The sequence below is a fragment of the Nycticebus coucang genome, chromosome X (assembly GCF_027406575.1).
Source record: "Nycticebus coucang isolate mNycCou1 chromosome X, mNycCou1.pri, whole genome shotgun sequence".
NCBI lineage: Eukaryota > Metazoa > Chordata > Mammalia > Primates > Lorisidae > Nycticebus > Nycticebus coucang.
This window is the reverse complement of record NC_069804.1, coordinates 46,782,233-46,793,618: the sequence shown is the minus strand read 5'-3', so window position 1 is coordinate 46,793,618 and position 11,386 is coordinate 46,782,233. Positions and strand designations below refer to the sequence as shown.

General features: G+C 39.9%; 1 pseudogene; it reads left to right on the top strand.

Moving 5' to 3' along the window:
- The first annotated feature begins 580 nt into the window (after nucleotides 1-580).
- LOC128578120 (trafficking protein particle complex subunit 6B-like) lies at nucleotides 581-4,870 on the top strand (annotated as a pseudogene).
- The last annotated feature ends 6,516 nt before the right edge of the window (nucleotides 4,871-11,386 follow it).

Below are 11,386 nucleotides of genomic sequence, written 5' to 3'. Positions count from 1 at the left end.
ATTAATAAATTGTGGTATATGTACGCCATGGAATACTATGCAGCCTTGAAGAAAGATGGAGACTTTACCTCTTTCCTGTTTACATGGATGGAGCTGGAACATATTCTTCTCAGTAAAGTATCTCGAGAATGGAAGAAAAAGTGTCCAATGTACTCACCCCTACTATGAAACTAATTTAGGACCTTCACATGAAAGCTATAACCCAGTTACAACCTAAGAATAGGGGGAAGGGGGAAAGGGTGGAGAGGGAGGGGGGAGGTGGGTAGAGGGAGGAGCATTGAAAGGATCACACCTGTGGTGCATCTTATAAGGGTATATGTGAGGCTTGGTAAATGTGGAATGTAAATGTCTTAGCAAAGTAACTAAGAAAATGCCAGGAGGCCTATGTCAACTAATGTGATGAAAATGTGTCAAATGGTCTATGAACCAAGTGTATGGTGCCCCATGATCATATTGATGTACACAGCTATGATTTAATAAAAAGAAAAGAAGTAATAAAATAAAAGTAATGATAATCGTGAAAGAAAAAAAGAAAATTAGGTCAACTTAAGGAGGTGGTCGGTCTTACTCCGTGGTTCGGCCCTGAGGCTTGGTGGCCCGGGGGGTGGACTCTGCCCGCGACCAGACTCACTTCAGTACTTGCCTTTGGGAAGCGGTGTGAATTCCTTGGTCTCCTAGCAACAAGGGAGTGGGCCGTGGCCTCCGGGAGCCGCGGCCTCGGCCGGAACCCCCGGGCCTGGCCCAAGCGGTAGCCAAAACCCGGAGCTCCGAAGAATAAGCAGGCAATGGCGGACGAGGCGTTATTTTTGCTTCTCCATAACGAGATGGTGTCTGGAGTGTACAAGTCCGCGGAGCAGGGGGAGGTGGAAAATAGACGATGTATTACTAAGCTGGAAAACATGGGGTTTCGAGTGGGACAAGGATTGATAGAAAGTTGATCTTTTTAGGTTTACAAAAGATACTGCAAGATTCAAGGATGAGTTAGATATCATGAAGTTCATTTGTAAAGATTTTTGGACTACAGTATTCAAGAAACAAATCGATAATCTAAGGACAAATCATCAGGGCATCTACGTACTTCAAGACAATAAATTTCGTCTGCTTACTCAGATGTCTGCAGGAAAACAGTATTTAGAACATGCATCTAAGTATTTAGCATTTATATGTGGCTTAATCAGAGGTGGCTTATCAAACTTGGGGATAAAAAGTATTGTAACAGCTGAAGTATCTTCAATGCCTGCCTGCAAATTTCAGGTGATGATACAGAAGGTGTAGAACATACTGAAATGCAAGGCTTCAACAGTTGAAAAAGAGAATTATTCATGTATAAAGTATTTCAAGTAACAATGGTTTAATTACAATGTTGGACATTTGTATTCGAGTAAGGGTGTATTTTATCTATTCAACTCAGACCAACTCAAAGCAGATAAAGGAACATTGTACCATGATAAACACTTTATAGAAACTATTTAAAATGAGGTGGAACACAGAATTCATATTGATTTCAAATAACCAGACACCAAGATGTAAGACCTTTATTTTAAACATTTTTACTTGCCTATACTGCTATGTATTTAACCACAGATGGAGAAGCAAATCTCGGGGTTTGCTGAATTAGCATGAGGAAGAAAAATATGCACCGACAGAATCATTTGTGTTAAGAATGAACAAATTTTGATAAAGTTTGAATTTGTTTTAGTTATTTAAAAAAGCAAACAATGCAGTAAGTTAAGGTTAATTTTTATTTTATTGCTTATAATTTATTTCTATTGAGAATTTTATGCCTGTTTAAAGATTTCATATATACATATGCGTATACATGTGTAAATACATATATGATTGCCTAAATGGCTTGAAAACTTAATTTTACTTTAATAGATTTGAGTCCTTAAAATTACATTAATGTAATTAAAATGAAATACATATTAGTTTAAATGTGAATTTAGTGACTTCAAAGCCAAAGAATAGTAGATATGTTGGGAAGGAATTTTTATGCTTGTTGCTATTATGGTCTTGATTTTCAACTTCTGCCTCCATGTGTGCAAGTTCTCGTGTAAGTTCTAATATCTTTATCTTTATTCTCTTACTTAACTCTTTCACAAGGGTGGGGGGTAAATAATTGGATCAGTCACATCTACATTCATCAGACTGTCACTTTCTCAGTGGTTTGAGATCAGTGCTTATCTTAGTATGTGGCTCATTACAAAAGTATGGAGATACACAAAACTCAAGAAACATAAAATCCTAGTGGACAGAAACAAACGAAGCCCTCCCTGTAACACTGATCAGCCAAGTAAGTTGAATCATAAACAACGTTGTCTGTGTTTCTGGGGAGTGAAGTAATGGACCATAACACAGTTTGTCTCAAAACTTCATCATGACCCATGAATCTCTGTCTTACCACCTCTTCCACTTTATCTTACTAATACTTAAATTAGCTGGCATGAGCAGGTATCTCCAATTCAGCTTTTGTAAGAACTTTGGATATTGGAATATCACCACTTTATTGAAATGGTACTTCCTTTCCCAATTCATTCTTCTTCTTCTTTTTTTTTTTTAAAGAGACAGAGTTTCATTTTGTCACCCTTGCTAGAGGAGGAGCTCACAGTAACTTCCAGCTTTTGGGCTTGGGCAATTCTCTTGCCTCAGTCTCTCGAGTAGCTGGGACTATAGGCGTCCACCACAACGCCAGCTATTTTTTTTTTTTTGCAGTTTGTCTGGGGCCTGGTTCGAACCCATCACTCTCAGTATATGGGGCCAGTGCCCTGCTCACTGACCCATAGGCGCTGCCCCATTATTATTATTTTAAATATATTTCTTTGATAAGCAACTTCTGCAGAAGGGGGTAATTGACACATCAAAAAATGGGTTCTCTGCCATAAAAATGGCAGATCAAGAAAATTGACTTCTGGGGTGGTGTCTGTGGGTCGGTGGGTAGGGTGCTGGCCCCATGCAGCGAGGATGGTGGGTTCAAACCCGGCCCTGGCTGAACGGCAACAAAAAATAGTCAGGCTTTGTCACGGGCACCTGTAGTCCCAGATACTTGGGAGGCTGAGGCGGGAGAGTCGCCTGGGCCGGGGAGCTGGAGGTTGCTGTGAGCTGTGACGCCATGGCACTCTACTGAGGGCTACAAAGTGAGACTCTGTCTCTAAAAGAAAAGAAAAAAGGAAATTGACTTCTTATAATAAAATAAACCAAAAAATTATAATTAAAAACTAAAGTAAAAACTATAAAAATTAACTTTCAGACATAAAGGAAAACACGGGTTAGAGGCAGGCCATTTTCCTTTATGGAAAGGTGCGGTATTACAAAAACATCTGTTTAACTCAGATTAATTTATTATGGTACAGTCATGTGCCACATAACAGCTTTTCAGTCAGCAGTGGACTACATATATGATGGTGGTCCCATAAGATTATAATACCAGATTTTTACTGTACCTTTTCAATATTTAGTTATATTTAGATACACAAATACTAGTTTATAGTTGCCTACAACATTCAGTCCAGTAACATGCTGTACAGGTTTATAGCTTAGAAGCAATATATAGCTAGGTATGTAGCCTAGATATGTAGTAAGGTGAACCATCTAGGTTGAAGTACCCTTGATGATGTTTGCACAATGACAAAACAGCCTAGCTATGTGACATATAGCCTAGGTATGTAGTAAGCTGAACCATCTAGGTTGAAGTACCCTTGATGATGTTCGCACAATGACAGAATTGCCTAATGACTCATTTCTCAGAACATAGCCCCTTCATTAATTGATGCATGATTGTAATCCTAATTCTCAGGTAATTTGGAATTTTTTTTTCAAATATTTAGGAAAGAATCTACCAAATATAAAAATTTAATGAAAAGCATATCAATTAAAAGTCATAATGACCCAGAAATAGCTAATGACACAGAAGTAGAGCAAAATAGAAATCTTCAAGATAAACAAAATAGGTACAGCACATAGGAATTGAGTGTGGGTTAGACACTCTCATTTGCCTGACCATCAGCCATGTTTCTCTCCCTTCCTTGCTAATTATTATTGTTTTAGTCTTAACTATGTATGGCTGCTTTGTGCTATTGAATAGTGTTTCCTTGTCCCAGAAGGTGAAATCCTGCTTTCTGGCTAATGAGACAAACAGGGAGTATGGAGAACTTTTGGGATTTTTTTTTTTTGAGACAGTCTTACTCTTTTGCCCTGGGTAGTGTGCTATGGCATCATAGTTCCCAGCAATCTCAAACTCTTGGGCTCGGGCGATTCCCTTGCCTCAGCCTCCCTAGTAGCTGGGACTATAGGTGCCTGCCACAAGGCCGGCTGTTTTTGTTTGTTTGCTTAGCAGGCCTGGGCCACGTTCGAACCCACCAACCCCGGTGCATGTGGCTGGCACCCTAACCCTGAGCTACAGGTTCCCAGCTTTATTGATCTTCTTGCCTCAGTCTCCTGAGCAGCTGGGGCTACAAGTGCTCTCCACAATGCCTGCCTATTTTTAGAGATGGGGTCATGCTCTTGCTCAGGGTGGTCTTGAACTCCTGAGTTCAAGAAATCTACCCACCTCAGCCTTTTAGAGTGCTAAGATTACAGGTATGAGCCACTGTGCCAGGCCATTTTTGTTGTTCTTAAAAATTGATACAAGATAGGTATTTTCCCTCTTCCCGTTGCTTCTCAGTGAAGATAGGTGATGATGATGTTTGGAGCTCATCTGGAGCAAGCAGCCTTTTCATGACCTTGAAAGGACAAGCGTGGGATGAAAGCATCACACTGAGGACTGCAGGATGCAGAGAGACAGCATCTGAACTGTGCTTCCAAATTAACCACCTCTGCAACTACTTTATCTTTGGACTTTTTGTTATTTGAGATATTAAATTACTTAACGTTGTACAGGTAAAAAAAAAAGGAGGTGGTCAATGAAGAGCAGTCAACTATGAAGGTGCTACTGTACTAGTTTATAATTTGAGGAAGGTCTACCAAAAAAATTCCTTTTTTTATTTTTTATTTCAAATTTATATGAGGGTACAAATTTTTAGGTTACATCATTTTCAGTTCTAAAATAAAGTTCAATTTGTAGTTGAGCCCTTCACCCAGGGGGGTGTGCTGAACACTGGCTTATGCATACCTTTCCTTTTATGCAATTACTAGCTAGAGTTTCAGAGTTTAACAGAGTTAAAATCTGTTTAAACAATATCTGCATATAAAAATATTTTTTATTCTCATCTCTGTAGTAGAAGAGCATTCATTCAGCTTATCAAAAAAATGATATCAGATCCATAAAAAACAAATTACTGTGGCAGATTGTATTGTAAAAAGATGGTTGTGTATGTATCCTATTCTTCATTCCCTTCTTACAACATGACATTAACACTTCACTGAGAAGTGGGGTCTGTGTCCCCTCATTTAAACTTGGGTGAACATATGTAACTGCCTTGATCAAAAAGAACATAACCAGGGCGGTGCCTGAGGCTCAGTCCGTAAGGCGCCGGCCCCATATGCAGAGGGTGGCGGGTTCAAACCCGGCCCCGGCCAAACTGCAACCAAAAAATAGCCGGGCGTTGTGGCGGGCGCCTGTAGTCCCAGCTGCTCAGGAGGCTGAGGCAAGAGAATCGCTTAAGCCCAGGAGTTGGAGGTTGCTGTGAGCTGTGTGAGGCCACGGCACTCTACCAAGGGCCATAAAGTGAGACTCTGTCTCTACAAAAAAAAAAAAAAAAAGAACATAACCAAAGTGATACTGTGTGACTTCTGAGGCTAGGTCAGGAAAGGCAAGTCAGCTAGACCCTCCTGGCTCTCTCTCTCTTGCTACATTCACCCTTAAAACCCAGGTTGTCCAGGGTATGCATAGAGGCCGTATATGGGTGTTTCAACTTATAGTCCCAGCAAGGCCCCCAGCCATGGCTAGTGTCAGCCTCAGATATGTGAGTGAATGAGCCTTCAGAGGGTTTCAGCCCCTAGCATTTGATGTGCCCCAGACATAGTGGTGTGGAGACAAGTTCTTTCTACTGTGCCCTGTCGGATCCAGCAAATCCCCAAGATAATAAATGATTATTGTCATTTTGAACCACTAAGTTTAGAGTTAATTTGCTGAGACAAGCACCATTAATCTTTATCCACTGATTACAATATCATTGGCATATACTAAACAAGTATGCGTAGGTTGATTTATGAGCTCTTTTATATTTCATTGATCTGTTTAGTATAATTTATTAAGGAAGGTTTGCCTTTATATCAGTATATGCATAGATAATGGGAAAACACAAAACTCTAAATCTCTGTAGCATAATACAACAGAGACTTATTTCATAGTCACACGAATTCCACTGTGGGTCAGTTAACTCTCCAGGCCTGCTGTCTTCATGTACAGATTCGGTGACATGGGTTTCTTCTGTTAATGAACCCACAAGAGGGGTTCCCTCTGTTGCTCACCAAATAGAAAGTCATACTGAGACAACAGGGATTGCCAAGGAAGAAAAGAGATTTATTGTAGAGGATGCATCATCCAGGAGGTGGGAAGAATAGACCACCTCAAATCTGCCTCTGACCAACAAGGTCAGGGGTTTTCTGGAGATGAAATGAATAATGTATGAAATGAGTAACCATCATTACGTGTTTGGTGCACAGTGCAGGGCACACAAGTGCAGTGAGAAGTTATGTGCTTATCAAAAAATGGTGGAAAATTTTTTAGTCTGTGTACAGGTAGGATATGGGGAGAATATTGCTCAGCAGGTCCTTGGGCACTGTTGGTGGTGGAATGTCATTTGTCTTCTCTGGACAAACAGGTGGTCAAGGAGGTTCTGCTGTTTCTGGGGAAAAGAAATCTGTAAAGGGAGTATCAGTGCAACAGAAAGGTATAAAGTTCTGGTCAACCAATCTTACTGTCCTAGGTACTTGAAACATAAGAGAAATACAAAAAGGCATCTTTGTTTATGAAGCTGATTATACTTCCATGCTGTGAGGCCACAATCTTCATATATGGCTTCCAGGTGACCAAAGCATAGGATAAGAGAACTGGAGAATTTGTGCCCAGGATCTTAAACAGTTTGACCCAGAAGTGCCAACTTTTTTTCCCACTGGCCAGAGCTGGTCTCATTGTCCCATCCACAGCGAGGGAGCTCAGCAATGTGGGGGAGAACATGGATATTGGGTGAGCAACAAATATTTTCATCACATCCTTTTTTATCCATAGCTTATTTTCCAGAAGTTCCTTAGTAATTCTTCTTTCCCTTATTCAAAGGGTGCCAAAAAAATTATATGAATTTTAAGAAAAAAAAAACTGCACTAATAATGTTATACTAAATATATATTGGTAACAAAAGGTGAATAAAATTCATGTTTGAATACCTCTTGCAATTGCAGAAGTTGAACATGACTTGAGTATTACAATTTTAATACAGATTTTTCCTTTTGTAAAATGTTTATACATGTTTTTGGCACCCTCTGTTCTGGTCCTAATAAATTTTCAAATTCAGTAGAAAAATTTTAATTGTTTTTTATTTTTTCAAAACCCACAGATCCTTTTGTTTGGGGGGGGAAGAAAATAAGCTAACACAAAGACAGATGTGAGTGATTTTCTACGTTTTACTGTTAGACATTTTTATCTGTTGCACCATTCCCAGCCATCAACCAAGACTCTTTTGGTTTCTAATTAACTGTTAAAAATCATAATTTAATGCCTAGTTCATTTAGCTTAGGCTATAACCAATTCCTGGCTATAGACTCAAAAGCAGAGGAAAGGTCAATGGCATTTTCAAATTTCCTTGATGATTTCTCCTTAGAGTAATAAAGAATATAACAGTGATCTGTAGTGGAAATCATTCCTCCCTACTTGAAACATTGATCTGAGAAACTTAGATAAACTTGAAGCAGAAAATAGATATACCATGTGAAGCAAATGCCCAATAACTTAAGAGTTCTGTAATTTAAGAGGAAAGAATAGTAAAATACAAGCTTATTAAAGATAAGATGAAATATTGACTTCAAGAGAAAAACAAGTCATGCTGAAAAAGTTTTTAAATAGGCCAGGCATGGTGACTCATGCCTGTAATCCTAGCACTCTGAGAGGCTGAGGTGGGAGGATCGCTTGAGCTCAGGAGTTCAAGACCAGCCTGAACAAGAGCAAGACTCTGTCTCTACAAAAAATGGAAAAAAAAAATTAGCTGGGCCTGGTGGCAGGCTCCTGTAGTCCCAGCTACTCAGGAGGCTGAGGCAGGAGGATCTCTTGCTTGAGCCAGGAGTTTGAGGTGGGGTTGTAGTGAGCTATGATGATGACACTACCCTCTACCTGGGGCAATGGAGTGAGACTGTCTCAAAAAAAAAAAAGTAGGGGAAGGTGGGGTGCTGTGGCTTATGCCTAGCACTCTGGAATGCTAAGGCAGGTGCGTTGCCTGAGCTCAGGAGTTCAAAACTAGCCTGAACAAGAGCAAGTCCCCATCTCTAAAAATAGCTGGGTGTTGTGGTAGGCACCTGTAGTCTCAGCTACTCCAGAAGCTGAGGCAAAAAGATCGCTTGAACCCAAGAGACTGAGGTTACTGTTAGCTATGATGCCACAGCACTCTACCCAGGGTGACAAAGTGAGATTCTGTCTCAAAAAAAAAAAAAAGCTTTGAAATAAAATATAAGTGTAAGTGAAATGTCTGAAAGAGTAGGCAAAATGTGGTCTTTTGTCAATTTCTTGTTGAGCTGACAGTTAATTATTTTTATAACAGCAGGGAGACAACTGTAGTTTTAATTTTTTTTATCTTTCTCATCTTTTGTGTCTGTGTTTATACAAATATTCCCCCATTTCCTTGGAACACGATGCATCAGGTCTACCTCAAGCCTGCCTTAAGCAGTGAATCACAAGTATCATTTTGGGAGTACATTATGCTTGAATATACTTCTTTGCCTAGTGTGGGCAGCCAAGAGTCTGCCTGGAATAGAAGTGGGAAAAAGCATCTGTTCTAGACTTCTAAATATTGACACACCTGGGCAAGAGTCAGTTTGCAGCCCTTTTATCTTTTGTATTTGCTCCTAAAATGATATAGTCTCATGAGTTTCAAAGGCACCTACATGCTGATGACTTCAAAATTTGTGTCTGCAACCCAGATCTCTCCCTTGAACTCCAGGTGCTGTCTATTTTCTACTTGAGTGGCTCCTAGGCTTTTCTAAATCACAACTCTTGGCTCTACCTCCACCACACTGCACATTCCTTCAATCTTACTTATTTCTGTCAATGACACAATGACAACACTATTAAGTAAGTTGTGCAGGATAAAAAAAAAACCTATACCTCCTCCTTGAGTCTTCCCCCTCAAATACTAAAGCCAACCCACCAGCAAGATTTTTAGGAAATCTACATTCAGAGTATTTTCAGAGCCCAAGCACACTGCACCACTCCATCACTATCAATTCAATCCAAGTTTTGACTAAGAAGTGTTAATTTGTTCGTGAATTATTCCCTGCAGGGAGGGAATTGGCCTTCTACAAATCTCCATAGAAACTGGCCAAGGCCAGTGCTTTAGACAATCAATCCTGGTCAACCATGGGACTTGGACCTCAGCCCTTCAAGCATGCCCAGATAGGGCATGCTAGTTTTTCTGCAATCATAAACTACAATGTGGCAGATACTGCTATTAAATTTCTGTGTTGTACAGCTGCAACACAGAGCTTGGATCCTCCCCTCATTTCTGTAACACTAGAAGAGGAGGTGGCAGAATAAGGGTGGTACAACATTATGCTAAATCAAATCATTATTATGTCCTGGCCCCTGATCATATAAGAAAAGGGACTGGCAGGATAGGAATAGGGCATGGTTCTACTGTATCATATTGCTATTACAGCCTGTCCTTTCATCATATGAGGAAAAAACTTGATTCTTCCCTAATCATTCAGCATAAAAGCCTCACATCCCAAAGTCCTGTGTCCCCTTCCATATCTGGCATCTGGTGTAAAGCTACCCTAGAGAGTGACAGGCAGTAGAGAACTCACATCTACAATGAATGCTGTTCCAACAGGTCTGATCTGTTTGCCCTCAGAACATTTGTCCTTATTGCACAATAGATATATCATTATGTCTAAATCAGGGCTCTTGGTTCTGCCTCCAACATCTGCTGTACTCATCTTCTAATCTTTCCCATCTCAATAGCATGAGAACACCATTAATTCGTCAGTAGTTCATACCAAAAACCTAAGTGTCATTGCTAGTTTCTCTTCGTCAACCAAGCTGTAAATTCAATACATCAGCAAGTTCTACAAGAGCTCTAGTTTTTAAAGTACAGTCACAATTCTCCTACCCAGACTGTGTTATTTCCACAAAAGACCCAGGGTGATCTTTTATGAACATGAATCAGGTCACATCATCCTCTATGTCAAAACTCCCCAGTGATTTCCCATCATATTAGAATCTACTTGAAATGCCTTACTATGGTCACGGGCTCTATATAAATCCAGTCCTTGGCTCATTTTCTTCTACTCTTGCTCTGTTCTAGCCACAGTAACCTCCTTTCTTTGTCTTGAACATGCCAACCTTGTTCCCCTCCCAGGACGATATCCTCTGCCTGGAATGGTCTTCTCCCAGCCTTTGCATGGCTCTCTTACTTCACCCATGTCTCTTTTCAAATACCTCCTCCTCCTGGGTGCATTTGATCACCCAATTTAAAATGGCATTTCACTACAATAAATAAATAATATGACATTCTCTTCATGTTAGATCTCCTTATCTTTTTTGATTTCCTTCATTGCACTTATCATCACCTGAAACTATATTGTATATGAGATCTGACGGCAATTAAATTTGCAAACTTGCCACCATGCACTCACGTTGGGAGCACTGTATAAACAACTTGGTAAGATTTCCTAATCTTGGTATATCAGTGTCTCATAACTGTGTTCATGTAGACATGTATCAGTGTCTTGCTGAGTGGCATTCATTCACTATTGTTGCATGTTTTTGTGTGCTATTGCAAGAATGTGAGAGCTTGAATAAGAGCAACAAACAAACATTTGCAAATTTCTTGTTAAACTTGGCAAGAATGGAAGTGGAATGAGGGACATGTTAGTCCAAGTTTTGGGGGATAATGCTATGCAGAAAACATCAGAGTACAAAGGGATTAAATTTTTTTCTCAGGGGAGAGAAAGCATCACTGATGAAGAGAGGTCAGGGTGGCCAGTAACAAGCAGAACTCATGAAAATATTGCAAACATTGGTTGAATTGCACACCAAAATCATTGGCTGACTGCGAGAAACTTAGCAGACCACGTAAACATCGATACAGAAAGGGAAATCAGAAAACTTTGTTATGATTTTTAAGAAAATCATAACTGAAAATCTTGGCCAACAACTCATGGCTTTTGGATCACAACAATGCACCAGATCACATGATACTATCTGTGAGGGACTTTTAACCTGTAAACAAATAACTGTATT